General features: G+C 44.5%; 1 long non-coding RNA gene and 1 pseudogene across 1 annotated transcript in view; both read left to right on the top strand.

Annotated features, from left to right (window-relative positions):
* Positions 1-18,605, top strand: part of LOC134758339 (uncharacterized) — a 32,329-nt gene extending 13,724 nt beyond the window's left edge. Inside the window, exon 5 of the long non-coding RNA XR_010133410.1 lies at positions 17,533-18,605. This is a non-coding gene — a long non-coding RNA (uncharacterized lncRNA). The remainder of the gene's footprint in view (positions 1-17,532) is intronic.
* LOC101134202 (actin-related protein 2/3 complex subunit 1A-like) lies at positions 6,207-8,082 on the top strand (annotated as a pseudogene).
* Positions 18,606-26,468: the final 7,863 nt, after the last annotated feature.

Below are 26,468 nucleotides of genomic sequence, written 5' to 3'. Positions count from 1 at the left end.
TAAATTGTCCTCCAAAGTTTATATGTTGAAAACTTTTTTTTTTTTTTTGAGAAGGAGTTTCACTCTTGTTGCCTAGGCTAGAGTGCAATGGTGCGATCTCAGCTCACCACAACCTCCACCTCCAAGGTTCAAGTGATTATCCTGCCTCAGCCTCTGGAGTGGCTGGGATTACAGGCATGTGCCACCATGCCCGGTTAATTTTGTATTTTTAGTAGAGACGGGGTTTCTCCATGTTGGTCAGGCTGGTCTGGAACTCCCGACCTCAGGAGTGATCTACCTGCCTTGGCATGCTGGGATTATAGATGTGAGCCACCCCGGCCCCCCAAAGTGCTGGGATTATAGACGTGAGCCACCACGCCCAGCCATATATTGGAAACTTAATCTCCAATACAACAGTACTATGTTAAAAGGTAGGACTTTTAAGAGGTGATTAGGTAATGGGAACTCTACCCTCATGAATGGATTAATGTTGTTATCAAAGGAGTGTGTTAGTTATTGAGGGAGTGGTTTGGTTATAAAAGTGAATTTGTTCCCCTTTTGCTCTTGAGCATGCTCTCTAGCCCTGGGATGCCTTCCACCATGTTGTGATGCAGCAAGAAGGCCCTCACCAGATGAAGGCTCACAATCTTTGACTTCCCAGCCTCCAGAACTGCAAGCTAAATAATTTCTTCTGTTTACAAATGATCTAGTTTGTGGCATTCTATTATAACAGCACAAGATGGATTAAGACAAAAAAATTGGTACCAAGATTGGAGTTGTTGCTATAGTAAATACTTGAAAATGTGGAAGTAGCTTTGGAACTGGGTAATGGGTAGAGGCTAAAAAGATCTGGAGCAGCAGGCTAGAAAAAGACTAGATTGCTGTAAATGGAGTATTAAGGGTGATTCTGGTGAGGGCTCAGAAGAAGAGGAGAGCTGCAGGGAAGGGCTGAGACTAATTATAGATTACTTAAGTGACCATGATTAGAATATTGGTGGAAATATAGACAGTAGAGGCCAATCTGATGAGGTCTTACATGGAAAAGAGGAATACCTTATTGGAAACCGGAGTAAAGGCCATCCCTGTTATGAAATGGCAAAGAACTTGGCTGAGTTGTGTTCATGCCCTAGACTTTACGGAAGGCAGAATTTAAGAGTGATAAGCTAGGATATCTGATGGAAGAGCTTTTTTCTTGTTGTTTTTAAGACAGGATCTTGCTCTGTCACCCAGGCTGGAATGCAGTGGTGTGATCATAGCTCATTGCAGCCTCAAACTCCTGGGCTCAAGCAATTCTCCCAGCTCAGCCTTCTGAGTAGCTGGGATGCTACTCCCCCACACTCAGCTAATTTTTAAATTTTTTGTAGAGACAGGGTCTCACTTTGCTGCCGAGGCTTGTTTTGAACTCCTGGGCTCAACTGAACTCCCTGCCTTGGCTTCCTAAAGTGCAGGCATTATAGTTGTTAGCCACCACACCCAGCTGGGTAAAACAAATTTCTAAGAAAAATATTTTTAGGATCTGTGTGGCTACTTTTAACCACATACAGTAAGATATAAGAGGAAATAAATGACTTAAGATGGAATTCATAATTTAAAAAGAAGCAGAATGGGGCTGGGCGCAGTAGCTCATGCCTGTAATCCGAGCACTCTGGGAGGCTGAGGCAGGCGGATCACTTGAGGTCAGGACTTCAAGACCAGCCTGGCCAACATGGTGAAACCCCATCTCTACTAAAAATACAAAAAAATTAGCCAAGACTGGTGGTGCATGCCTGCAATCCCAACTACTCAGGAAGCTGAGGCAGGAGAATCACTTGAACCCAGGAGGTAGAGGTTGCAGTTAGTCAAAATCATGCCACTGCACTCCAGCCTGGGTGACACAGCAAGACTCCTTCTCAAAAAAAAAAAAAAAAAAAAAAAAAAAAAAAAAGGGAAAAAAAAGCAGAATGGAAAGATTTGAAAATTTTCAGCCTGGTCATGTAAAAAATGAAAAAGTGTGTTCAAGAGTTCAAGAGAGAATACTAAGGATATGGCCAAGTGACCATTTGCTAAGGAGTTTAGTACGTATAGAATAAAAAAGGAGAGAAAAGGATTTCTCTCTCTCTCTCTCTCTCTCGGGGAGCTGGGATACTCTCCTCCTCCTGCCCTTGGACATCAGAATTCCAGGCTCTCTGATTATGGGACTCCAGGACTTACACCAATGCCCCCAGGTTCTCAGGCCTTTGGCCTTGGACTGAGTATTACACCATCAGCTTCCCTGGCTCTGAGGATTTTGAACTTGGACTGAGTCACACTACCAGCATCTCAGGGTCTCCAGCTTGCAGATGGCCTGTCATGGGATTTCTCAGTCTCCATAATCATGTGAGCCAATTCCTCTAATAAATCTCCCCATATCACGTGCACACACACACACACACATGCACACACAACACACGGTTGCTTCTGTCTCTCTGGAGAACCCTGACTAATACAGGCATGGAAGTATTAAGAGATGTCCCAGGAAATCCCCTGGGTTCCATACATAGTTCTGTTTGTACTCGTGGTTTAGCAGTAACCTAAGTTCCCCTTTGGTAGTTGGGATCAATCACTAGCAGTATAGAAACCACTTATTCTACCTGTTGATTTGTGACATAAGCAGCCCAAGATGGTCAGGTGGTATCCTCATCTTCCAATGTAGTGGACTAGACACATAGTTGTATTTCTAATGGAAACATTTCTCCCTTGAGAACAAAAACTTTCACATCATTAAGTCTTAGAGTTGCCAGGATAGGAAGAAACATTTTATAAGTGGGTTATTTGATACAGTAGTGAAAGAAGCCACTCTCACTCATACACCTTGATTCCTGGACTCTTGTTCTGGCTGTGGAGGAGATGGCACTACATCACGGTCTCTGATTCAAAGCATATACTGCATCTTCCAAGTCAGAATCCGATCTTTAAAAGTGTGGTTTCACATCTGGCACTGCTGTGGTCTAAATGTTTATGTCCCCCCCAAAATTCATATGTTGAAATCCTTACCCCCAAGGTGATAGTATTTGGAAGTGGGGCCTTTGGGAGATGATTAGGTCAGGAGGGCATAGCCCTCATGAATGGGATTAGTGCCCTTAAAAATAAAAAAAGGACTGAGAGAGACCTGTCACCCCTTCTGCCATGTGACATTAGAGTGAAAAGAAGGCTGTCTATCCAGAAGAGACATCTCACCAGACACAGAAATGGATGGTACCTTGATCTTGCATTGCATAATGACATATTGGTCAATGACGGATGGTCCCATGTGATTATAGTAGAGTTGAAAAATTCCTATACCTAGTGATAGTGCAACACATTATCTTTTCTATGTTTATACAAATACTTATCATTTCAACTGCCAATAGTATTCAGTACAGTAACATGCTGTAAAGGTTTGTAGCCTAGGAGGAGTAGGTTATCTCACATGGCCTAGGGGCGTAGGAGGCTATACCATCTAGGTTTGTGTAAGCACAGTCTAAGATGTTCACCGTGACAAAATCACCTAACAACACACTTCTTAGAAGGTATTCTTGTTCTTATGTGATACATGACTAAATTCCTTCCTTCCTTCCTTCCTCCTTCCTTTTTCTTTCTCTTCTTCCCTCCCTCCCTTCCTCCCTCCTTCTTTCCCTTCCCTTCTCCTTCCTCCCTCCCTCACCCTCTCTTCCTTCCTTCCTTTTCTTTCTTTCTCTCTCTTTTCTTTCTTTTTCTTTCTCTTTCTCTCCCTTTCTTATTTCTCTCTTTCTTTTATTTTTCTTTTCTTCTTTCTTTTTCTTTCTTTCTCTCCCTTTCTTTTTCTTTCTCTCTTCCTCTCTCCTTCCTTTCCTTCCTTCCTTCCTTCCATCCTTCCTTCTTTCCTTCCTTCATCTCTCTCTCTCTCTTCCTTTCTTTATTTCTCTCTTTCCTCTTTTTTGAAGGCAGGGTCTGATTCTGCTGCCCCGGGTGCAGTGAAGTGGCATGATCATACCTCACTGCAGCCTCGAATTCCTGGGCTCAAGGGATTCATTCACCTCAACCTCCTGAATAGCTAGGGCCGCAGGCACACGCCACCAAGCCCAGCTAATTTTGTTATTTTTTTGTAGAAATGGTGTCTTACTATGTTGCCCAGGCTGGTCTCGAACTCCTGGCCTTAAGAAATCTTCCCACCTTGGCCTCCCAGTGTTGGGATTGTAGGCTTGAGCCATCACACCCAGCCATGATTGTAAATTTCTCTTGTTTATAACCACCTAGTCCATAGTATTTTCTTGTTGGAGCTCAAACAGACTAAGACAAGCAGCATAAATGAGTTTTCAGTAAGCAATTTTGCCTTTAAGTTAGGGGAGCCACTTCTAGATGATGCAGTATCCACATTCTATAGACATGAGTTCACTGCTGTATTCCCATTACCATGAAATGAGTTTCTTGAGCAGAAGCAGTGCTCTGTGGAATACCATGATGGTGGACAAGGTATTCTATGAGTCTGTGGAGGTTCTGGCAGAATCATTATGAATAGAAAAGGCATTTATACCCAGAATATGTGTCAGTTCTAATGAGAATGAATTTCTGCCCTCTCAGTAATGGAAGAGTTCCAGTATAATCAGCCTGCTACCAGACAGCTGCTAATCATATGGCAATGGTGCCATATCAGGGGTCAGTGTTGGCATCTGCTGTTGGCAGATAAGGTGCTCAGCAATAATGTCAGCCTGGCTAACCTTGGTTAGGAGCTTCAGGAGAAGCTGTTGTTGAGTCCATGTCTAGCCTCCATTCCTGCCATCATGACCACTTTATTCATGTGCCCATTGAGTAAACATTAAGTGTCCGGAAAAAGTTTTTTTTTTTTTTTTTTTTGCATCCACATAGCATGTCATTTTGTCCTTTTGGTTATTCAGAGCATCCTCTGCTGTGAATTTCCCTTGATGAGCATTCACATAGACATACGTCTTTGCAGTCTATGTCCTTTCCAAGAGGTGCATCAACATACCTATTCCCCATACTTCTTTGTCACCAGTGTTTCAATCTTCTTCCTTTCTTGACCATCCAACCAAATTCTTAGCAACTGCACATAAATCAATGGAAGTACATACTTCTGTCCTCTTGTTCCAGACAAAGTAGATGTATTACTTTCCTAGGGCTGCTGTAACAAATGACCACAAACCAAGTGCCTTAAAGCAACAGAAATGTATTGTCTCATAGTTCTGGAGGCCAGAAGTCTGAAAGCAAAATGTCATCAGGCCATGCTGTCTCTCAAGCCTCTAGGGGAGAATTGTTCATTCCCTCTTCCTAGCTTCTGGTGGTTGCTGGCACTCCCTGGTGTTCCTTAGCTTGTAGACATATCACTGCAACCTCTGTCTCCATCATCACATGGCATTTTCCTTGTATATCTGAGTCCAAATTTCCCTCTTCTTTTTTATTTATTTTTTTCTTTTGAGACGGAGTTTCAGTCTTGTTGCCCAGGCTGGAGTGTAATGGTACAATCTTGGCTCACCGCAACCTCTGTCTCCCGGGTTCAAGCGATTCTCCTGCCTCAGCCTCCCAAGTAGCTGGGATTACAGGCATGCACCACCATGTCCAGCTAATTTTGTATTTTTAGTAGAGATGGGGTTTCTTTCTCCATGTTGATCAGGCTGGTCTTGAACTCCCGACCTCAGGTGATCCACCCCCCTCAGCCTCCCAAAGTGCTGGGATTACAGGCGTGAATCACCATGCCCAGCCTTCCCTCCTTTAAGTACATCAGTCATTGAATTAAGGCCCACCCTAAAGCCATATGACTTCATCTTAACTTGATTACATCTGCCATGACTCTATTTCTGAATAATCACATTCACAGGTTTTGGGTGGACATGGAAGTAGCCTGATGTGAAGAGTCAGAACCTAAGGGGATTAGAAGGATATCCATTCATGGAAATGGCCCAGCACTGGTGCTGGAGCCCAAGAAAGGAGAGGAAGTCATCCATACATGGGAGCAACCTGGTGTGGGGAGTCAGAACTGGAGTGGGTGATGGAGGGTGCTTATACCGGGGGAGGGGGGGGGCAGCTCAGAGAACACAAGAGCACAAATGGCATGGGAGGGCTTTCACCCACGAGCCTGCCGTGGCCTAGTATTGCATATCAGAATACAATGAGGTGAGGAGGATGTTTGCATGGGGAGGGAATGGAAGAGGTGATGGGAGGTTGGTCATATTCAGGAATATTAATATATTCAGGTAAACTAATATGTCAAAGATAATGAGGGTCAGGTTTCTCACTGTCAGAGAAGGGATTAAAGTATAGAAATAGAGAAAACTAGTCATCAGTCCCCGTGGTGGGCCTGTTTGCATTGACTGCCCAGAGTCCATGAATCCTCCACTCCAAGCCCATCCGGACTCCCCCGACCCCAGCTTTCTCTCCTTTGAAAACACTAAGAATAATGTCACTGCACCAGTTTTTATTAGAGCCAATCACCTATCGTGTCTGGAACAGGGATCATACCCAGATTGCCCTCAGTTCCAATAATCACCAAGTGCACATCTATAAGAAGAACGGAGCCGGGCGCTATGGCTCACGCCTATAATCCCAGCACTTTGAGAGGCCTCGGCAGGTGGATCACGAGATCAGGAGTTCAAGACCAGCCTGGCCAAGATGGTGAAACCCCATCTCTACTAAAAATACAAAAATTAGCCAGGCATGGTGTGGCGGGCACCTGTAATCCCAGCTACCCGGGAGGCTGAGGCAGGAGAATTGCTGGTACCTAAGAGGTGGAGGTTGCAGTGAGCTGAGATCGTGCCACTGCACTCCAGCCTGGGCGATAGAGCCAGACTCTGTCTCAAAAAAAAAAAAAAAAAAAAAAAAAAAAGAAGAACGGGAGCCGGTGGGTGAAAGCTCATGAACTCAAGAAGCACAACAGACATATCACAGGTATTGACTGGGCTCCCAAGAGCGACCGCATCGTCACTTGCGGGGCAGACCACAATGCCTATGTCTGGAGTCAGAAAGATGGTGTCTGTAAGCCAACCCTGGTGATCCTGAGAATTAACTGTGCAGCTACTTTTGTGAAGTAGTCCCCACTAGGGAACAAATTTGCTGTGGGAAGTGGAGCACGATTCATTTCTGTTTGTTACTTTGAGTCTGAAAATGACTGGTGGATGAGCAAGCACATTAAAAAGCCAATTCGCTCCACAGTCCTCAGCTTGGATTGCCATCCCAACAACGTTTTGCTGGCAGCAGGATCATGTGACTTCAAATGCAGACTGTTTTCTGCCTGCATTAAAGAAGTGGATGACAGCTACTCGAGAGGCTGAGGCAGGAGAATGGCGTGAGCCTGGCAGAGTTCGTAGTGAGCCGAGATCGTGCCACTGCACTCCAGCCTGGGTGACAGAGCGAGACTCCGTCTCAAAAAAAAAAAAAAAAAAAAAAAAAGTGGATGAAAAGCCAGTCAGTATGCACTGGGGCAGCAAGATGCCCTTTGGGCAGCTGATGTCAGAGGTGGCAGTGGCACTGGTGGCTGGGTCCACAGGGTCAGCTTCTCTGCCAGTGGGAGCCGCCTGGCCTGGGTCAGCCACAACAGCACCGTGTCTGTTGCTGATGCCTCAAAAAGTGTGCAGGTCTCACACAGAGTTCCTGCTGCTCCTGAGTGTTTCATTTGTCAGAGAACAGAGTGGTGGCTGCTGGCCATGACTGCTGCCCAACGCTCTTTTCGATGACCGAGGCTGCCTGACCTTCATCTCCAGGTTGGACGTTCCAAAACAGAGCATCGAACGCAACATGTCTGTCATGAATGTTTTTGCAACATGGACAAGAGAGCCACGACTGAGGACCGCAACACGGTGTTGGAGATGCTGCACCCGAATAGCATCACTCAAGTCTCTATTTATGAGGTGGGCAAGCAAGATTGTCACAAATTTTGCACTACTGACATCAGTGGAGCCATGACAATTTAGGATTTCAAGACTCTCGAGTCTTCCATCCAGGGCCTCTGGATGTGAAGCTGAGTGAGCTTCCGCCACCCAGCACAACAAACTGTGGAAGATCGCAGCTGTGCTGTGGCACGATGGCAAGGAAGCCAGCCCCAAGGAAACACTGAGAACACATATCACGCCAATACCATGTGGTTTTGTTTGAATATAAAATTGGTTAAAGTGTTGGTTTTTTAAAAGCAGTACTTTTTTTTTATTGCGACTTCATTCCATTTTTGACCAAAGCTTCTCTTTAAGCAGTTTATTATGGAAAATTGTGACACTAACTTAAAAGACAGTGTGAGGGAGATATGTAAATTGCCCAATGGAAAATTAAATTAAAAACTGAATGTGGTTTTGAAAAAAAAAAAAGAAAAGCGAAAACTAGAATGAACCTTGTGGATGGATTAGAACTGGAAGTACTAGAGTGACCTAATGGTCTTTAATATATTAAGATAGATATAAATGTAAACATGTGTACACACATTTACATATATGTTTTCATGTCCATATTCATACACATTTATATGTATACACTCATATACATATCTATATGCTCATATGTGTGTGTATACATGCACAAACACATGCATTGGTTAGTTCAATCCCCTGAAAGGACCTGGGAGTATTGACATCTCAATAGCAATAGCAAAACCATACCGAAATATTGCTTTCTAAATACCATTTTGAGAGCAGGCAGAGCAGTTGGCTCATGGATATATAGGCAGGCATTGACTATCAGGAGACCTATTAATTCCAGGGAGGCAGAAGGTGCAGCTGCTTACAGTAAGAACACAGGAACTTGTAGTGATTCAAGGACCAAGCTTTGGGTCCAGACTAAGAGAGGGTTTGATCCCAGTTTTGGATTTACTAGCTAAATGATGTATGGGCAATAGGTTCCTTAACATTTTTGAGTCTCAGTTTCTCCAAATGGGATATTATAAGAATAAAAAGAGACAATCGGCTGGGCACAGTGGCTCATGACTGTAATTCCGACACTTTGGGAGGCCGAGGCAGGAGGATCACTTGAGGCCAGGAGTTTAAGACCAGCCTGGGCAATGTAGTGAGACTCTGTTTTTTTTGTTTGTTTGTTTTTGTTTTTTTAAATGGCTGAGTGTGGTGGCTTACACCTGTAATCCCAGCACTTTGGGAGGCTGAGGTGGGTGGATCACCTGAGGTCAGGAGTTCGAGGCCAGCCTGACCAACATGGAGAAACTTCGTCTCTACTAAAAATACAAAACAAACAAACAAAAAATTATCTGGGTGTGGTGGCACATGCCTGTAATCCCAGCTACTTGGGAGGCTGAGGCAGGAGAATCACTTGAACCCAGGAGGCAGAGGTTGCAGTGAGCCAAGATCACGCCATTGCACTCCAGCCTGGGCAACAAAAAGCAAAACTCCGTCTCAAAAAAACATTTTTGTTTTTCTAAATAGCCAGGCATGATAGTGCATGCCTGTAGTCCCAGCTGCTTGGAAGGCTGAGGTGGGAGGATCACTTGAGCCCAGGAGGTTAAGGCTGCAGTGAGCCATGATTGTGCCACTGCACTCCAGCCTGGGCACAGAGCAAAACCCTGTCTCTAAAAAAGAAAAGAGAGAGACAGAGAGACAGACAGAGAAAGAATGTAAGTAAATATCTGGCATGTCGTGAGCACTCAGTATTCTCACCTGGAACACCAGGAAGGCATGCTGCAGCAGCAAAACTCATCAAAGAAATAAGAAAAAACCCTCAGCAAGCTTTCCAAAATCTTCATCTGAGCTCAGAAGGCCAGAGACTTGGTAGAGTTCCAGGGGATTTCCAGTCCCATATACCAGCCATGAAATTAAGATGCAGCCCTTTTATGTTAATTAAGCCTAGTAATACAATTTGAGGTAGCAGATCTGTCTGATCTGTGTGTTGGATATTCCCAAGAGTGGGGGTGTAGGATGAGAGGAATTATGCCAATCTGATTTTACTCCACAAAACTAATAAGCAGGGGAAATTCCTATGAAAAGGCTGGGATCTCACCACTGTTCAAAAAAGAGCCAGTCTAAGTCTCCTCCATCCCGGACAGTGCTTACATCCAACCTGTCACCAAGCCTTCTGCCTCCACTTCCCCACAGCTGTTCTGTTTCTCTGCATCTCAAAGGCCATTCCTTGGTTTCAGCCCTCAATTCTGACTTGGTTATTTCATGCAAAACTTTTTTTCTTTTTTGTTTTTGAGATGGAGTCTCACTCTGTCGCCAGGCTGGAGTGCAGTGGCATGATCTTGGCCCACTACAACTTCTGCCTCCCAGGTTCAAGCAATCCTCCTGCCTCAGCCCCCTGAGTAGCTGGGACTACAGGTACAAGCCATCACACTCAGCTATTTTTTTTTTTAGCTATTTTTTTTTGTATCTTTAGTACAGAAAGGGTTTCACCATGTTGGCCAGGATGGTCTTGATCTCTTGACCTCGTGATCCGCCCGCCTCGGCCTCCCAAACTGCTGGGATTACAGACATGAGCCACTGTGCCCGGCCTCATGCAAAACTTTCTAACTTGACTTCCTGCCCCTAGCTTTTATGTCCTCTAAACCACTCTCCGTCTTGCCATGGACCGGTTTCCCTTTTTCTAAGCATACATCTGGTTATGCCACAGCACACTGACTCCTCAAATCCTGTTTCTTCCAGGATCAACTTCACACTTCTTAGATGGCATTCAATGACCTCCTAACAAATAATCTGCCACAACCAATAGAGGTCAGTCACACCCTGTCCCTTGGGATGATATTTTCACATTTCTACCTAAGCACTTTCCCTAGGTCTTCCTTCTTTTTCCGTTTTGCAAAAGAGTGTTACTTTTTATATTCTGCCATTAAAAACATTTTAATTTTTTAATTTTTAATTTTTTTTGAGACAGAGTCTTGCGCTGTTGCCCAGGATGGAGTGCAATGGCGCGATCTCAGCTCACTGCAAACTCCACCTCCCGGGTTCAAGTGATTCTCCTGCCTCTGCCTCCCGAGTATCTGGGATTACAGGCGCAAGCCACCACACCTGGCTAATTTTGTGTTTTTAGTAGAGACGCGAACTCCTGGTCTCAAGTGATCTGCCCGCCTTGGCCTCCGAAAGTGCTGGGATTACAGGCATGAGGAACCACACCCAGCTTCATCTTGTGTTTTGAAGAACAGAGAAATTCAGCTTGCAGGCAGAAGGGGCAAGTGCACAGAGAGAAGCAGAAATGAAATGCAGTGGGGTGCTCCTTCTACTTCTTTATTTCAGTCTCTGCCTGAGGGCTGGCTGCATTCCTGTGCTTGTGTCCAATGAGATAAGCCAGTATCTTTATTATAAATCCCAGTTTCAGTTTAAATTAGTTCCCTAGAAGTTCTGCTATTTTTAACCAAATAACCTTTTTTTTTTTTTTTTTTTTAAGTCTTCCTCTGTTGCCCAGGCACCTGGCTCCAAATCACCTTAATTTAAGGAATTATGCTCAATCTTTCTGGGCGAAGAGCTTGTGACTTTATCATGTGGCTCAGTGTATCGCTAGGTTTTATTTACTGTAAGTCTTGCAGAGAATCTGGCACAGTTGGGCAGGGGATTTGAGGTGTTGGAAGCAAGGACTGATAGAAGGGTGTGTAGTTGGTTCATACAGAGTTTAGTAGGATGTTTCACTTTCACGAGGCTTATAGTAAGCATTAATAAATATTTGAACAGAGGAGTATTCCATACCTCATAAATCTAAATCTGATAAAAAATTAGAATTTAAAATGATTGTTAATAGCTATTGTGTCACACTGAGGTATAGAAATTCAGTGATCATCCTTAATTGTTGCGCCTGTGGTCACTGTATTGGGGTATCAGCCATATATTTATTTACCAGCTGACTTCTACCTTCCTGCAGCCGGTTTGCTGTTTGTTATGTAGGAAAATTCTAGTGCTGACACAGGAGACCACTCAAAGAAGCTTTTGAGAAGTTGCAAACAGCTTGGGACCTGAACAAGCACTTTTGCTTAGAATCTTTACTTTGATTTTGACACCTTCAGCCAAGTGTTGGCGTCTTGAGAATTCTCTTTCATCACTTCTTGACCCAGCTCCTCATATGTCATGGTGTTAGCTTGGCTAAGTTGGAACTATAGTTCCCAGAATCCCCTTCCCTGAATAATTTGTGTTAAAGTTAGAAAAAGAGGAGCCTGCATGAGATATGGGTCATGGGAGGTAGATGTGAACCAGCAGCCATTCTATGGGAGAAGGACACAGAGAGATTGGCATATCCCAACTTGTCCCCACTCCCCACCATATTGAGAGACAGGTAAAGGTGGGGGTGAGTTCCATATGTCCTTGCTCTCTGCTCCACACCAAGTACAAGCACTTCCTCCCAAGTACAAGCCCTGATCACTAAGAGGGATCCCGCTGAGAGCTTCCACTTGGACAGCTGGAAGCCTGGCTTCTCACACTGGAACTTGCCCACCTGTGCCAGGAGGGCTGGTTAGTGACTTTTCTTTGATCTTCCGATGTCTGAGAATTCAGACCCTGAATTCTCCAGATTCTACAACAATAGTGGGTAGTAGTCATGTCTTGTTTGCTATCCCAGAAGTTATCACAGCTTCTAGCATATAATTAATTCTCAATAAACATTTACTAAATAAATGATCTTCAGGAGGGAGGGAAGGAGAGAGAGGGAGTAAGGTTGGGGTGGGGAGGGAGGGGGAGAGAGAGAGAGAGTGTAAGTGTACTTCTCTTATTGAAGTGGCCCAGATGGTGGAAATTCTCTTCTGCACACTTTTGGCTAAGAGGAAAAGGTGCTTTCCAATCTCATATTACTTACTTTTAAAAATAATTCCACAAGGCATATTCCAAAAAAAAAAAAAGGCACTGTTGAAATAGAGAAACGAAAGTAGCTTGCTTGCTTAAGATCCCAGGGCAAGAGAGGAAGTAAACCAAAATAGAACTTGTAGTTACGTTTTCCTTAAGTATAACTCAAATCTACTCAGCAATTCACTCAATTTTATCTCCCTCCCTTTATCAAACCCACTTTCTTTCATCATCACTTCTTCTGCCCCCACCCATAAACACACATATATGCTCATCCAAACACCAGCAACATATGTGTGTGTGTATGTTGAAAGTATAGTTCTCCAAAGGGGAATACATTCAAAACAATTCAACAGATACTTATTGAGCATCTATGTGTAAGAAAAATTGTGCTCTCTGCAGGCAAAGCAAGGATGAATAGGGAGCAAATGTGTTGTGGCCCTCCCACTGGAGAAACTTTATACAAATTATTTGATGTGACACCATTTCTTTTTTTCTCTCTTTTTTTTTTCTGAGGCACAGTCACCCAGGCTGGAGTGCAGTGGCATGATCTCGGCTCACTGCAACCTCTGCTCCTCGGGTCAAGCAATTCTCCTGCCTCAGCCTCCTGAGCAGCTGGGATTACAGGCGTGCGCTACCATGCCTGGCTAATTTTTTGTATTTTTAGGATAGATGGGGTTTTGTCATGTTGGTCTTGAACTCCTGGCCTCAAGTGATCCACCCGCCTTGGCCTCCCAAAGTGCTAGGATTACAGGCGTGAGGCACTGCACCTGGCCTGATGTGATACCATTCTTGGTTATTACCAAACTCCTGTCCTTAAACAGTGCCCTGTCTCTTTTTCATTCCTCCCTTGAGTCTTTGTGTTGTGTTTCCTCATGAAAATACCCCCAAAGTAGCTTAATGAGATTTAGCAGAAACAGATCTTCCATGTCATGGCCCATTCAAGACAACATTTTTTTAAACTTCTATTTTAAGTTCAGGGGTTCCTGTGTAGGATGTGAAGGTTTGTTACATGTGTCATGGGGGTTTGGTACACAGATTATTTCATCACCCTGCTATTAAGCCTAGTATCCATTATATCTAGTTATAATATTTTTCCTGATCCCCTCCCTCCTCTCCAAGAGAACATTTTATTATTCCCTAGGCAGGTGGTTCTTAACATTTGCCAGTAAACTTTTAACTGGGAAGCCTCTTTAAAATGCAGAATCCTGGGCTCCACTCCCTATCGCCCTTTTCCCTACTAAAATTCAGGATATCTAGGAAATTTGTATTTTTCACAAGACTCTAAGTGATCATCTCACACCAGTGGTCTCTGGGCCACTCTTGGAGAAATGTCTAAAAACATCTGACAGAGAATCACCTTAAACACTTACTTGTAAAAAGCTGATTCTTTTTTAAAATTTTTATTTTAATATTTATTTATTTATTTATTTTTGAGATGGATTCTTGCTCTGTCACCAAGGCAGGAGTGCAGTGGTGCAATCTTGGCTCACTGCAACCTCCGCCCCCTGGGTTCAAGCAATTCTCTTGCCTCAGCCTCCCTAGTAGTTGGGATTACAGGTGTGCACTACCATGCCTGGCTAATTTTTGTATTTTTAGTAGAGATGGGGTTTTGCCATGTTGGCCAGGCTGGCCTCAAATTCCTGACCTCAAGTGATCTGCCTGCCTTGGCCTCCCAAAGTGCTGGGATTACAGGTGTGAGGCACCGTGCCCAGCCAATTCTTTTTTTTTTTTTTTGAGACCGTCTTGCTGTGTTGCCCAGGCTGGAGTCTACCGATGCGATCTCAACTCCCTGCAACCTTCACCTCCTCCCCAGTTCAAGCAATTCTCATGCCTCAGCCTCCCAAGAAGCTGGGATTACAGACATGCACCACCACACTCAGCTAATTTTTGTGTTTTTGGTAGAGATTAGGTTTTGCCATGTTGCCCAGGCTGGTCTCGAACTCCGGGCCTCAAGCAATCTGCCTGCCTTGGCCTCCCAAAATGCTGAGATTACAGGCCTGAGCCACCATGCCTGGCCTAAAAAGCTGATTCTTGATCCCTGGCCCATACTATCTGAATCCGAATATTTGAGGTCAGAGCCTGGTAATATGCATTTTAACGTCATTCCCCACTTAATTCTTATGGAGTCCAGAGAGCTTCCTCTGAGAAGTATTGTTCAATCTACTCTACATTAAAGGCCATAAAAGCCCTCTGTAGAGAGAAATAGAAACATGCAGGGCCCTCCTCTTTAATAAACATTGATTTTAAAATCCTTCCTAATCATTAGAATTTGTTCCCAGTTTATTGCGGATCTGAGCATATCCCGGGAAATGGCTGAGTTCTGAAGGTCAGTGGCCCTTATGCCCTCTGAGGTAGTCAGGATTACTGATGGGCCCATCCCACCTAGCCCCGGTTTGCTGACTAATCATCTTCAGGTTCATCAAACAGGAATCAGAACCTCAGGGCCAGGAGCGGTGGCTCACCTGAGTAATCCCAGCACTTTGGGAAGCCAAGGTAGGTGGATAACTTGAGGTCAGGAGTGCAAGACCAGTCTGGCCAATATGGTGAAACCCTGTCTCTACTAAAAATACAAATACAAAAGTCAGCTGGGCGTGATGGTGGGTGCCTGTAATCCCAGGTACTCGGGAGGCTGAGGCAGGAGAATTGCTTGAACCTTGGAGACAGAGGTTGCAGTGAGCCAAGATTGTGCCATTGCACTCCAGCCTGGGCAACAGAGCGAGACTATGTCTCAAAAAAAAGAAAAAAAAAAAAAAAGGACCTCAGAAGCCTAAGTGGTGTTCAGAACCATCTTCCTGGATAATGGGGACTGTGGTTTTTCTGGGGCCAACCTCAGATCATCACTTGTCTTCCCAACTCTACCTCCAAACTCTGTCTAACATTTCATACCAGATGCAAGGTTTCTTTTCTTCCTTGAGACAGGATCTTGCTCTGTCACCCAAGCTAGAGTGCAATGGTGCCATCATAGTAGCTCTCTGCAGCCTTAATCTCTGGGGCTCAAGCAATCCTCCCACCTCAGCCTCCCAAGTACCTGGGACTACAGGCATGCAACCGCCACATCTGGCTATTTTATTTATTTATTTATTTATTTATTTCGAGACGGAGTCTCTGTTGCCCAGGCTGGAGTGCAGTGGCGTGATCTCGGCTCACTGCAACTCCCACTTCCCGGGTTCAAGTGATTCTCCTGCCTCAGCTTCCTGAGTAGCAAGGACGACAGGCATGTGCCACCATGCCTAGCTACTTTTTTTTTTTTTTTTTTTTTTTGTATTTTTAGTAGAGACAGGGTTTCACCATGTTGACCAGGCTGGTCTCAAACTCCTGACCTCAAATGATCCGCCCGCCTCAGCCTCCCAAAGTGCTGGGATTGCAGGCATAAGCCACTGTGCCCAGCCTAATTTTAAAATATTTTAGTAGAGACGGGGGTCTCATTATGTTGCCCAGACTGGTCTCGAACTCATGGGCTCAAGCCATCCGCCCACCTCAGCCTCTCAAAATGTTGGGATTACAGGCGTGAGTTACCGCAAGCGCCCCTCATTTAGTCTTAATTACCTCCTTAAAGGCCTTATCTTCAAATATAATTACATTAGGGGTTAGGGCTTCAAGGAATGAATTTTGAGGGGGCACAATTCAGTCCTTAACAGCAGCTACGTGTGGCATGTTGCTGCTTTGTAGCTTCTCTTTTGGAGAATTATGAACTCCAAGTATACTTTTCGAATCTGTAATCATTGAACTTACAATTATTATTATTATTATTTAGAGATGGGGCCTTTTTATGCGGCCCAGGCTGACCTTGAACTCCGGGGCTCAATCAATTCTCCTGCCTCAGCCTTTTGAGTAGCCGGGACTACAGGTGTACACCACTGCTGCCAGCTTACAACTTTTTTTTTTTTTTTTGAGACAGAGTCTTGCTCTGTCGCCAGGCTGGAGTGCAGTGGCGCGATCTTGGCTCACTGCAACCTCCCCCTCCCAGGTTCAAGCGATTACCCTGCCTCGGCCTGAGTTGCTGGTGAGAGGTGACAACGTGTTACCAGCCCTTGCTCACTCTCCGCGCCTCCTCGGCCTTGGCGTCCGCTCTGGTCGCACTCGAGGACCCCTTCAGCCCGCCGCTGCGCTATGAGGGTCCCTCTCTAGGGCTGGCCGAGGCCGGAGCCGGCTCCCTGTGCTCGCGGGGAAGTGTGAAGAGAAACGCGCGGGCGGAGCCAGGGCTGCGCAAGGCGCTTGCTAGCCGTCGCGGGTTCAGGGTGGGCGCAGGCTCTGCTGGCCCCGCACTGGGCGCGGCCGGCCGGTTCCTGCTGGGCTTGATCGCTGGATGAGCTCTTTCTGGGATACCGGAGTGCCCAGGCTGGGTGACGCAAAGTCCCAGCGAGTGCCAGAGTGCCAGTGAGAGGTGAAGCTGGCTGGGCTTCTGGGATGGGTGGGGACTTGGAGAACTTTTCTGCCTAGCTAAAGGATTGTAAATGCACCAATCAGCACTCTGTGTCTAGCTAGAGGTTTGTGAACGCACCAATCAGCGCTCTGTGTCTAGCTAAAGGTTTGTAAATGCACCAATCAGCGCTCTGTGTCTAGCTGGTCAGTGGGGACTTGGAGAAATTTTGTGTCTAGCTGAGTAATTGTAAATGCACCAATCACCACTCTGTCTAGCTCAAGGTTTGTAAACGCACCAATCAGCACCCTGTCAAAACGGACCCATCAGCTCTCTCTAAAATGGACCAATCAGCAGGATATGGGTGGGGTCAGATAAGGGAATAAAGGGAGGCCACCCGAGCAAGCAGCAGCAACTTGCTTGGGTTGTCTTCCATGGTGTGGGAGCTTTGTTCTTTTGATCTTTGCAATAAATCTTGTTGCTGCTTTCTCTTTGGGCCCGCGCCACCTTTAGGAGCTGTAACACTCACCATGAAGGTCTGCAGCTTCACTCCTGAAGCCAGCGAGACCACGAACCTACTGGAAGGAACGAACAATTCCAGATGCGCTGCTTTTAAGAGCTGTAACATTCACCATGAGGGTCTGTGGCTTCATTCAGCGAGACCAAGAACCGACCGATTACGGGGACACTGGGTCTACAGGTGTGCACCACCACACCCAGCTAATTTTTATATTTTTTAGTAGATAGGGGGTTTCATCATGTTGTCCAGGATGGTCTCGATCTCTTGACCTCGTGATCCACTGGCCTCGGCCTCCCAAAGTGCTAGGATTACAGGCGTGAGCCAAGCCACCGGGCCTGGCCACTTACAACATTTTTATAAACAATATTTTAAAGCAATAAATCTCCCTTTCCTCATGGAAGAAATGTGAAAATTCTTGAGGCTTCGTTTTCTTGTGAAAATAGCACACAAGGAAAGATGCATAAACATAAATGTACAGTTTAACAAATTATATAAGAAGGCAATTATCTCTTTAGCTGCTAACCAGGTTAAGAAATAGAACACTGCCTGCAAGTCAGAAGCCACCATGTACCTTCCAAATCACAACCCCCTCTCTCCCTTCAAAGGTAACCACTGTCTTGTCTTTCATGATATTCACCCATGATATTCACTGTTTTTTATTTTTTTTTATTACACTGTTTGGCATACAGGGTCCTCAGTGAAAGAAATAAAGATTCCATATGATTACGGAGCTCAAATTCTAACAATAGATGATGATCAAAACAATAAACATAATAAACTATAGGATGTTAGAAGGTGATAAGTGCTGAAATAGATTAGAGCAGGGTAAGGGGGTTGTCAGCACAGGTGTCAGAAGCAGCAGTTTTGAAAAGGGTACTTGGCAAAGCCTTGACGGAGGTGGGCAAGTTATCTGGATGTTTGGAAGATGGATGTTGCCGGTAGTAGGAACAGCTAAGGTAAAGGCAGGTGGTGGTGTATTAGTTTCCCAAGGTACCACGCTGGGGGATTCACAATGGAAATTTGTTCTCTCCCAGTCCTGGAGGCTAGAAGTCTGAAATCAAGGTGTCAGCAGTATTGGTGCTTTTTTGGAGGCTCTGAAGAGAGTCTGTTCATTCCCTTTTTTTTCTTTCTTTCTTTCTTTCTTTTTTTTTTTTTTTTTGAGGGTCTCATCATTCTGTTGCCCAGGCTGGAGTTGCAGTGGCACGATCATAGCTCACTGCAGCCTTGATCTTCTGGGCTCAAGAGATCCCCCTGCCTCAGCCTTCTGAGTAGCTGGGACTACAGGTGCATACCACCATGCCCAGCTAATTTTTAATTTTTTTGTAAAAGAGATGGGGTTTCACTACGTTGCCCAGGCTGGTCTTGAATTCCTGAGCTCAAACAGTCCTCTCGCTTTGGCCTCCCAAAGTGCTGAGATTACAGGCATGAGCCACCACACCTGGAGTCATTCCTTATTTCTTTTACCTTCTGATCCTTGTCAGCAACCCCTAGCATTCCTTGGCTTGTGGACACATTGCTCCAGGCTCGCCTCTATGGTCACATGGTGTTCTTTCTGTGTATCTGTATGTGTCATAAGTACACTAGAGATTAGATTTAGGGCCTATTCTAAACCTGATTAGATGAGGTCACCTGCAAAGTTGGCCTGATTAGATGGTCATTTGCAAAGACCCTATTTTTAAACAAGGTCACATTCACATGTATAGGGAGTTAGGACTTCAACATATCTTTTTGGGGGACACAATTCAACCCATAGCAGGTGGGAATATGCTGGGCAGGCTTAAGAAAGAGCACGAAGGTCATGGAGGGAAAAGCAGAGCAAGCGAATGAAGATTGGTATGAGTGGAGGTTATAAAAGCTGTGTGTGGCCGGGCACGGTTGCTCACGCCTGTAATCCCAGCATTTTGGGAGGCTGAGGCGGGCAGATCACGAGGTCAGGAAATCGAGACCATCCTGGCTAACATGGTGAAACCCCGTCTCTACTAAAAATACAAAAAAAAAAATTAGCCGGGCGTGGTGGCGGGTGCCTGTAGTCCCAGCTACTTGGGAGGCTGAGGCAGGAGAACGGTGTGAACCTGAGAGGTGGAGCTTGCAGTGAGCCGAGATCGCGCCACTGGACTCCAGCCTGGGCGACAGAGAGAGACTCCGTCTCAAAAAATAAAAAATAAATAAATAAAATAAAAATAAATAAAAGCTGTGTGTGTGAGTGTGAGTGAGAGAGACAGAGAGAAGAGATCAGGTATGATCTGTGGGTCATTGTGAGGACTTCGGTTGCTTTCTCTGAATGAAAAGAGAACCACTGGCCAGGCTCAGTGGCTTATGCCTGTATTCCCAGCACTTTGGGAGGCCGAGGCAGGTGGCTCACTTGAAGTCAGTTTGAGACCAGCCTGGCCAACATGGTGAAACCCCGTCTGTACTAAAAATACAAAAATTAGCCGGGTATGGTGGCATGTGCCTGTAACCCCAGCTACTCGGGAGGCTGAAGCGCGAAAATCACTTGAACCCAGGAGACAGAGGTTGTGGTGAGCCGAGATTGCACTGCTGCACTCCAGCCTGGGTGACAGAGCAAGATTCCATGTCAAAAAAATAAATAAATAAATACAAATAAAAAAAAATAAAAAAGGAACCACTGCAGGATTTGAGCAGAGAGACATGATCTGGCTTACAATTTGAACAGCTCACTCTGCTGTGTTGAGGAAAATTGTAATGTCCAAGATTTACCTGTCTGTTGCTAGGATATCTAGCATCAGATACATAGCTTGTCAGAGGTGGTGCAGGGATCCAAACCCAGGCAGTTTGGTAGCAGGGCCCACGCATCTGACTCCCTCACTGTGCTGTTAGCTATGGCGTGCCTTTATCCTGGTGTTGAAGTCCAGCCTGATTTCAGGCATCATGGGCGGGGCAGCTTCTCTACTCTCCCTGCTTCTTCGACTCACCAGCTTTAGATTCCAAAACCATGGAGGGAGCCAAGGTCAGGGCAAGAGTGTGTGTCTTAACCAACCTGGCCAGAGAAAGAGGGGTCTGGCCTTTTTGTAATGCACATGGTCTTTGCTCTTGCATTTCTGTGTCCTAATCTTGTTTTATAAGAACACCAGTCATATTGGATTAGGACCCACCCCTGTGACCTTATTTTACCCTAATTACCTCTTTGAAAGGCCCTATCTTCAAATAAAGTCACAGTCTGAGATACTGGGGTTTAGGATCTCAACACATAAATTTTGGGGACCAGGGATACAAATCTCCCAGTAACAGGAACCATCTTAGAATTCTGCCTACTGCCAGGTGCGGTGGCTCACTCCTGTAATCCCAGCAATTTGGGAGGCCGAGGTGGGTGGATCATTTGAGGTCAGGAATTCAAGACCAGCCTGGCCAACATGGTGAAACCCTGTCTCTACTAAAAATACAAAAATTAGCCAGGTGTGGTGGCAGACGCCTGTAGTCCCAGCTACTCGGGAGGCTGAGGCAGGAGAATTGCTTGAACCCAGGAGGCGGAGGTTGCAGTGAGCTGAAATTGCGCCACTGCACTCCAGCCTGGGTGGCAGAGTGAGACTCAGTCTCAGAAAAAAAAAAAAAGCTGCCTATCACACCTACATTTTGGCTAGAGTTGTAAAACCAGTACTAGTTTTTAATGAAACTTACTAGAAAGTCATTAATTGTCACACTCTGCTTGTGGGGTTTCAAGTCTTCTTTTAAAGACTCACACTTTACAAAATGTAAAGCATTTTCTGGAATTTGAAGTATTATTCTGAACATTTCCAGTTTCATGAAATTTTATTTATTTGAGACAGGGGCTCGCTCTATTGCCCATGCTGGACTGCAGAGGCACTATCTCGGCTCACAGCAACTTCTGTCTCTCAGGCTCAAGTGATCTTCCCACCTCAGCCTCCTGAGTAGCTGGGACTACAGGCACGCACCACCATGTTTGGCTAATATGTATATATTTTTAAATTTTCTGTAGAGACAAGGTCTCATATTTCCCAGGCAAGTCTCAAACTCCTGGACTTCAGCAATCTGTCCGCCACTGCCTCTTGAAAGTGCTGGGATCACAGGAGTGAGCCACTGTGCCTGGCACTGCCTGAAATTTAGAAGGGAATACCAGATTTAGAAACTGAGTAGACTCTGTAAGACTACTTAAATACATTTTAGAGACTTTGCTTAACATTGGGATAGACGTAAGCTTGTTCTGGCATTATTTTAATTTTTAAATGTTATTATTTTATTTATTTTGTCTTTCTTTCTACAACTCTTGGTTCTGTGGGGATTTCTGGCATTATTTTATCTCTTTTTTCATTTCTCAAATATGCAATATATAATTAAAAGCACAGAGATTGCAATGTCTACTAATGAACTGCAGGGGTGTCCTTTGATTTATTGTTGGTACTTTGAAACTAAGAAGCTGAGAAAGAATTAAGAATTTGTTTTAGAGGAGCAAGCAGACAAAAAAAAATTGAGTAAAATCCTCAGACAGATTTATCATTAGGAGGTCAGTGCTTCAGCGAGAGAAGTTCTGTATTTATTTTTGAGACAGGGTCTCACTCTCAGTCTGTTGACCAGGCTGGAGTACAGTGGCACAATCATGGCTCACTGCAGCCTTGACCTCCTGGGCTCAAGTGATCCTCCCACCTCAGTCTCCCAAAGTGCTGGGATTACAGGTATGAGCCACTATGCCTGGCAGGTTCAGATTTCTTGAATTTCGTGATTAGACTTTCTATCAGAGCACTCGGCCTCTTGTTCTGGCCTCCATTTCCTCAGGAAGAGTTCAGTTGAATGGGATTTTAAATTTTTATTTTTACTTTTAGAGACAGGGCCTTGCTATGTTGCTCAGGCTGAAGTGCAGTGGCTGTTCACAGGTGCAATCATAGAGCACCACCTCCTGGAACTCCTGGGCTCAAGCAATCCTCTCGCCTCAGTCTCCTGAGTAGTGGGGATTATAGGTGTTCCATTTATAATATATTTTAAAAGCCAATAAAATGTGACTCAAAAATAATATTTATAATTAGAGATCTTATCTCAGTTTTCTAATTTCTCCTAGTTTCAAACTAATGATATACTCTTTTTATTCTTTTAATTATTTATTTAAAAAAATAGAGAACGGTTTTACCATGTTGCCCAGCCTGGTCTCGAACTCCTGGGCTCAAGCCATCTGCCCACGTTGGCCTCCCAAAGTGCTGGGATTACAGGTGTGAGCCCCAGCACCTGGCCCAATGATATATTTTTATTTATTTAGAGACAGATACTTGCTCTGTCACCCAGACTGGGGGGCAGTGGCATGATCTCGGCTCACTGCAACCTCTGCCTCCTGGGCTCAAGCGATTCTTGTGTCTCAGCCTCCCAAGTAGCTGGGAGTACAGGCACGTGCCATCACACCTGGCTAATTTTTGTATTTTTAGTAGAGACGGGGTTTCACCATGTTGGCCAGGCTGGTCTTGAACCCCTGGCCTCAAGTGATCTACCCACCTTGGCTTCCTAATGTGCTGGGATTACAGGCGTGAGCCACTTTGGCTGGCCTCAGTGATATACTTTTAAAGCAACATTATAAGTCAGCATGAAATTGAAACTTCAATTGAACTGAAGCAGGTAAATCCTTTGCTTTAATTAGTACTTTATAGGGTGACGTTGTAACACCCTAAAGGTCTCATGTATTAAGATATGTAAGGAAATACTTTTTTTTCCTATTCTTAGAACTAATGCTTTGTGCTTGCCTGAGGGAGGAATTCAAATGTAGTTGTCAGGGGCTGAACTTTCCTGGTATAAGCTGCTCCGTGGCAGATGCAGGTTTGGTGGTGCCAGCCTGAGAACCAGCCAGGGATTCCCACTACTCCAGCTCTGCAGAGGATCCTAGGCTGTAAATCACATGCTATATCTTGGAACAGGAGAATGGATTCTGAGCTGCTTTGTCTCCCAAGGAACAGGGCACCTGGAGATTGTGACTCTAAGAAGAGTAGAGAAGTCTACCACTAGCTGCAGCCATTATTGTCTGTTTTGGTCATGCAATAATGTGTCTAAGGTGTAGAAACCCACTCTAGAGCAACCAAAATGGGTGAGTGGATGAATGTTTTTGTAAGGATACAATGGGAGTTTTATGGATACAGGAACTGTGGCTGGGTGAGAGATCCAGAGAACTTAAAGGAGGTAGCTCAGGAGTAAAACTGACCTGGGTTCAAATCTGGCTCTGCAACTTACTAGTTGTGTAATCATAAACAAGTCACTTTTATAGCCCTTTATGTATGTATGTATTTTTTCTTTTTTGAGACAGAGTCTCACTCATTCACCCAGGCTGGAGTGCAGTGGTACGATCTCAGCTCACTGCAACCTCCACCTCCCAGGCTCAAGCGATCCTCCCACCTCAGCCTTCTGAGTAGCTGGAACTACAGGTACGTGCCACCACACCCTGCTAATTTTTGTATATTTTGTAGAAATGGGGTTTTGCCATGTTGCTCAGGCTGGTCTTGAACTCCTGAACTCAAGCAATCCACCCACCTTGACCCCCCAAAGTGCTGGGATTACAGGAATGAGCCACTGTGCCTGGCCATTTTAGAGCCCTTTAAACATTTTTCCCCCTTAACTGTACTAGGGAAAGTATTAGTTTCTTCCCCCTTAATCTGTGAGGGTCAGATGCCATGTAAAGTGGCTAAGAATGATGGCTAGCATGGAGTAGGTGGCCAGCAATATACTTTAAAAATGACTCCAGTCCTCTAAGCCTGGCTCATAGGAGACTCATGGGCCATTCCCAGAAACAGAAAAGATAGACAGAGGAGATGATTTAGGGAGTAGGAGATGAATTACATTTTGGTTATGTTGAAATTTTCTTCTGAACAAGATAGTCCAGTAGGAAGTTCCCACAAACTGATACGCATCTAGGAGAGAAGCCAAGGCTGGCTAGAGAATCAGATTTGGGACCCATCCAAGGAGAAATGATAGTTACGTTAGTGAGAGCAGAGCCGCTGAGAGTACTGAGGCAGAACAAATGGACTATGTGCAGACATAAATTTAAGGGCGAGAAGAATGAGAGAAATAAGCAAAGGAGTGGCCAGACAGGTGAGACAATTAGAAACTAGTACAGAAGGGTGGAGAATATTTAGGGCTGTTATTTGGTGATTTTAAAGTTTTTGCAGATGTGTTGTTTTGTCGTTATCCTAGAATTGGTGTCATTATTAGAGAGTTTTATAATAGTCATTAGAAAACTGTAAGCTGCATTTGTGATTTACATATTAAGTTAAAAGAAAGAAAATGTCACTTTTTGAAATGAGAATGATGATACACATACATATATACATGTATGTCATGAGAAATTATATTTGAAAAGGGTAGTTGGGAAACTGTTTTCAAACGTGTAATCTAAAACCTTGCCCTAATTATAGTCCTGGGAGAATATGTAGTGCAGTGTGATGAGGACGGCACAAAAATTAGAATAAGGCAGTCTGGGTTCAAATCCTGTAACCTTAGAAAAGTTGTTCGTGGTTGAGGTGCCTCCATTTTTTCTTCTCTAATATTCCTAAAATCTCACCACTAAATTAATAGTAGCATTTATTGTGTGATAATTAAGTAAGACAATGTATATGAAATACATTCACCAGTACTCAAAACATAGTAAATGACTGTAAAGTTACCACACTATTATTGTTTCTGTGTTAGGTGTTGATGATTATCTTTTGCATTCCTTCTTGTGCTTTAGTGTTAACACTAGGTGGCAGCAATGCTCTCTTAACCAATTAAAAGGATACTTGCTTACTTTCTGGCATAGAAGAGATGGGTGAAGCCTTACCTAATAGAAAGATGTGTGTAGGACACCAGCAAAGCAGGGGGGAAAAAGATGAATAGAGATAGCAATGGAGATAGGTATAGAGACATCAATAGAGATAGCGATAGAAATAGAGGGAAAGAGGGAGAGAGAGGGGAAGAAATTGTAGAAAGAATTTGATATTTCAAAAGGATATACTGAAATAGTCATTGTGAGAAAAACCAGATCTCTTTTGGACATCCACCTTCTAGAAAATTGTATTATTTTAAAATACATGTGGGGAAGTGGCAGAGGCCATGTATTTTTTTGTGTTGACAATGTTAAGGATCTTAAGTCGTCCTGGATGGCAAATGTCTGTAAAGTGTAATGTGTTTTACTGTTCATTTTAATTTTAGTATTAATCTTAATTATAAAAATATGAGCATTTTCCTCTATATAAAACATTCCTTCTACAATAAGATATTTAGTGGTATCTATTGCTGTCTAATGCTAGCTATTGTTGTGTAACCATTATCCCAAAAGTTGGTAGCTTAAAATGAGGAAATAATGATTTTTTTTTAAATTGAGACAGGGTCTCATTCTGCCACTCAGGCTGGAGTGCAGTCGTGATCATGGCTCACAGCAGCCTCAACCTCCTGGGCTCAAGGGATCCTCCTGCCTCAGCCTCTGGAGTAGTTGGGGCTACAGGTGTGTGCCACCACATCCAGCTAAGTTTTTTTCTACTTTTTGTAAAGATGGGGTCTCACTATGGTGCCCAGGCTGGTCCTGAACTCCCAGGCTCAAGTGATCCTCCTGTCTCAGCCTGCCGTAGTGTTGAGATTACAGGCATGAGCCACCGTGCCCAACAATGATGAACAGTTATTATCCTATATTTTCTGAGAGCCAGGAATCCTAGGGTGATTAGCTGGGTGGTTCTGGGTCAGAATTTCTCACGAAGTTTAAGTCAAGACCTCAGTTGGGGCTAAAGTTATCTGAAGGCTTGACTGGGCCTTGAAGCATCTGCTTCCAAGATGGCTTAATCACATGGTTGGTGGCAAAAGGCCTCAATTCCTTATGAATTTCTGCATAAGACAGCTTGAGTGTCCTTTCAAATGGCAGCCAGTCTCTCCTAGGGTGAGTGACCCAAGAGAGACTGCAAGTAGGAAGCCACAGTACCTTTTATGACCTTATCTCAGAGGTCATACACAGTAA

This window comes from Gorilla gorilla, chromosome 3, assembly GCF_029281585.2.
Source record: "Gorilla gorilla gorilla isolate KB3781 chromosome 3, NHGRI_mGorGor1-v2.1_pri, whole genome shotgun sequence".
Lineage (NCBI taxonomy): Eukaryota > Metazoa > Chordata > Mammalia > Primates > Hominidae > Gorilla > Gorilla gorilla.
This window is presented reverse-complemented; position numbering and strand designations above follow the sequence as displayed.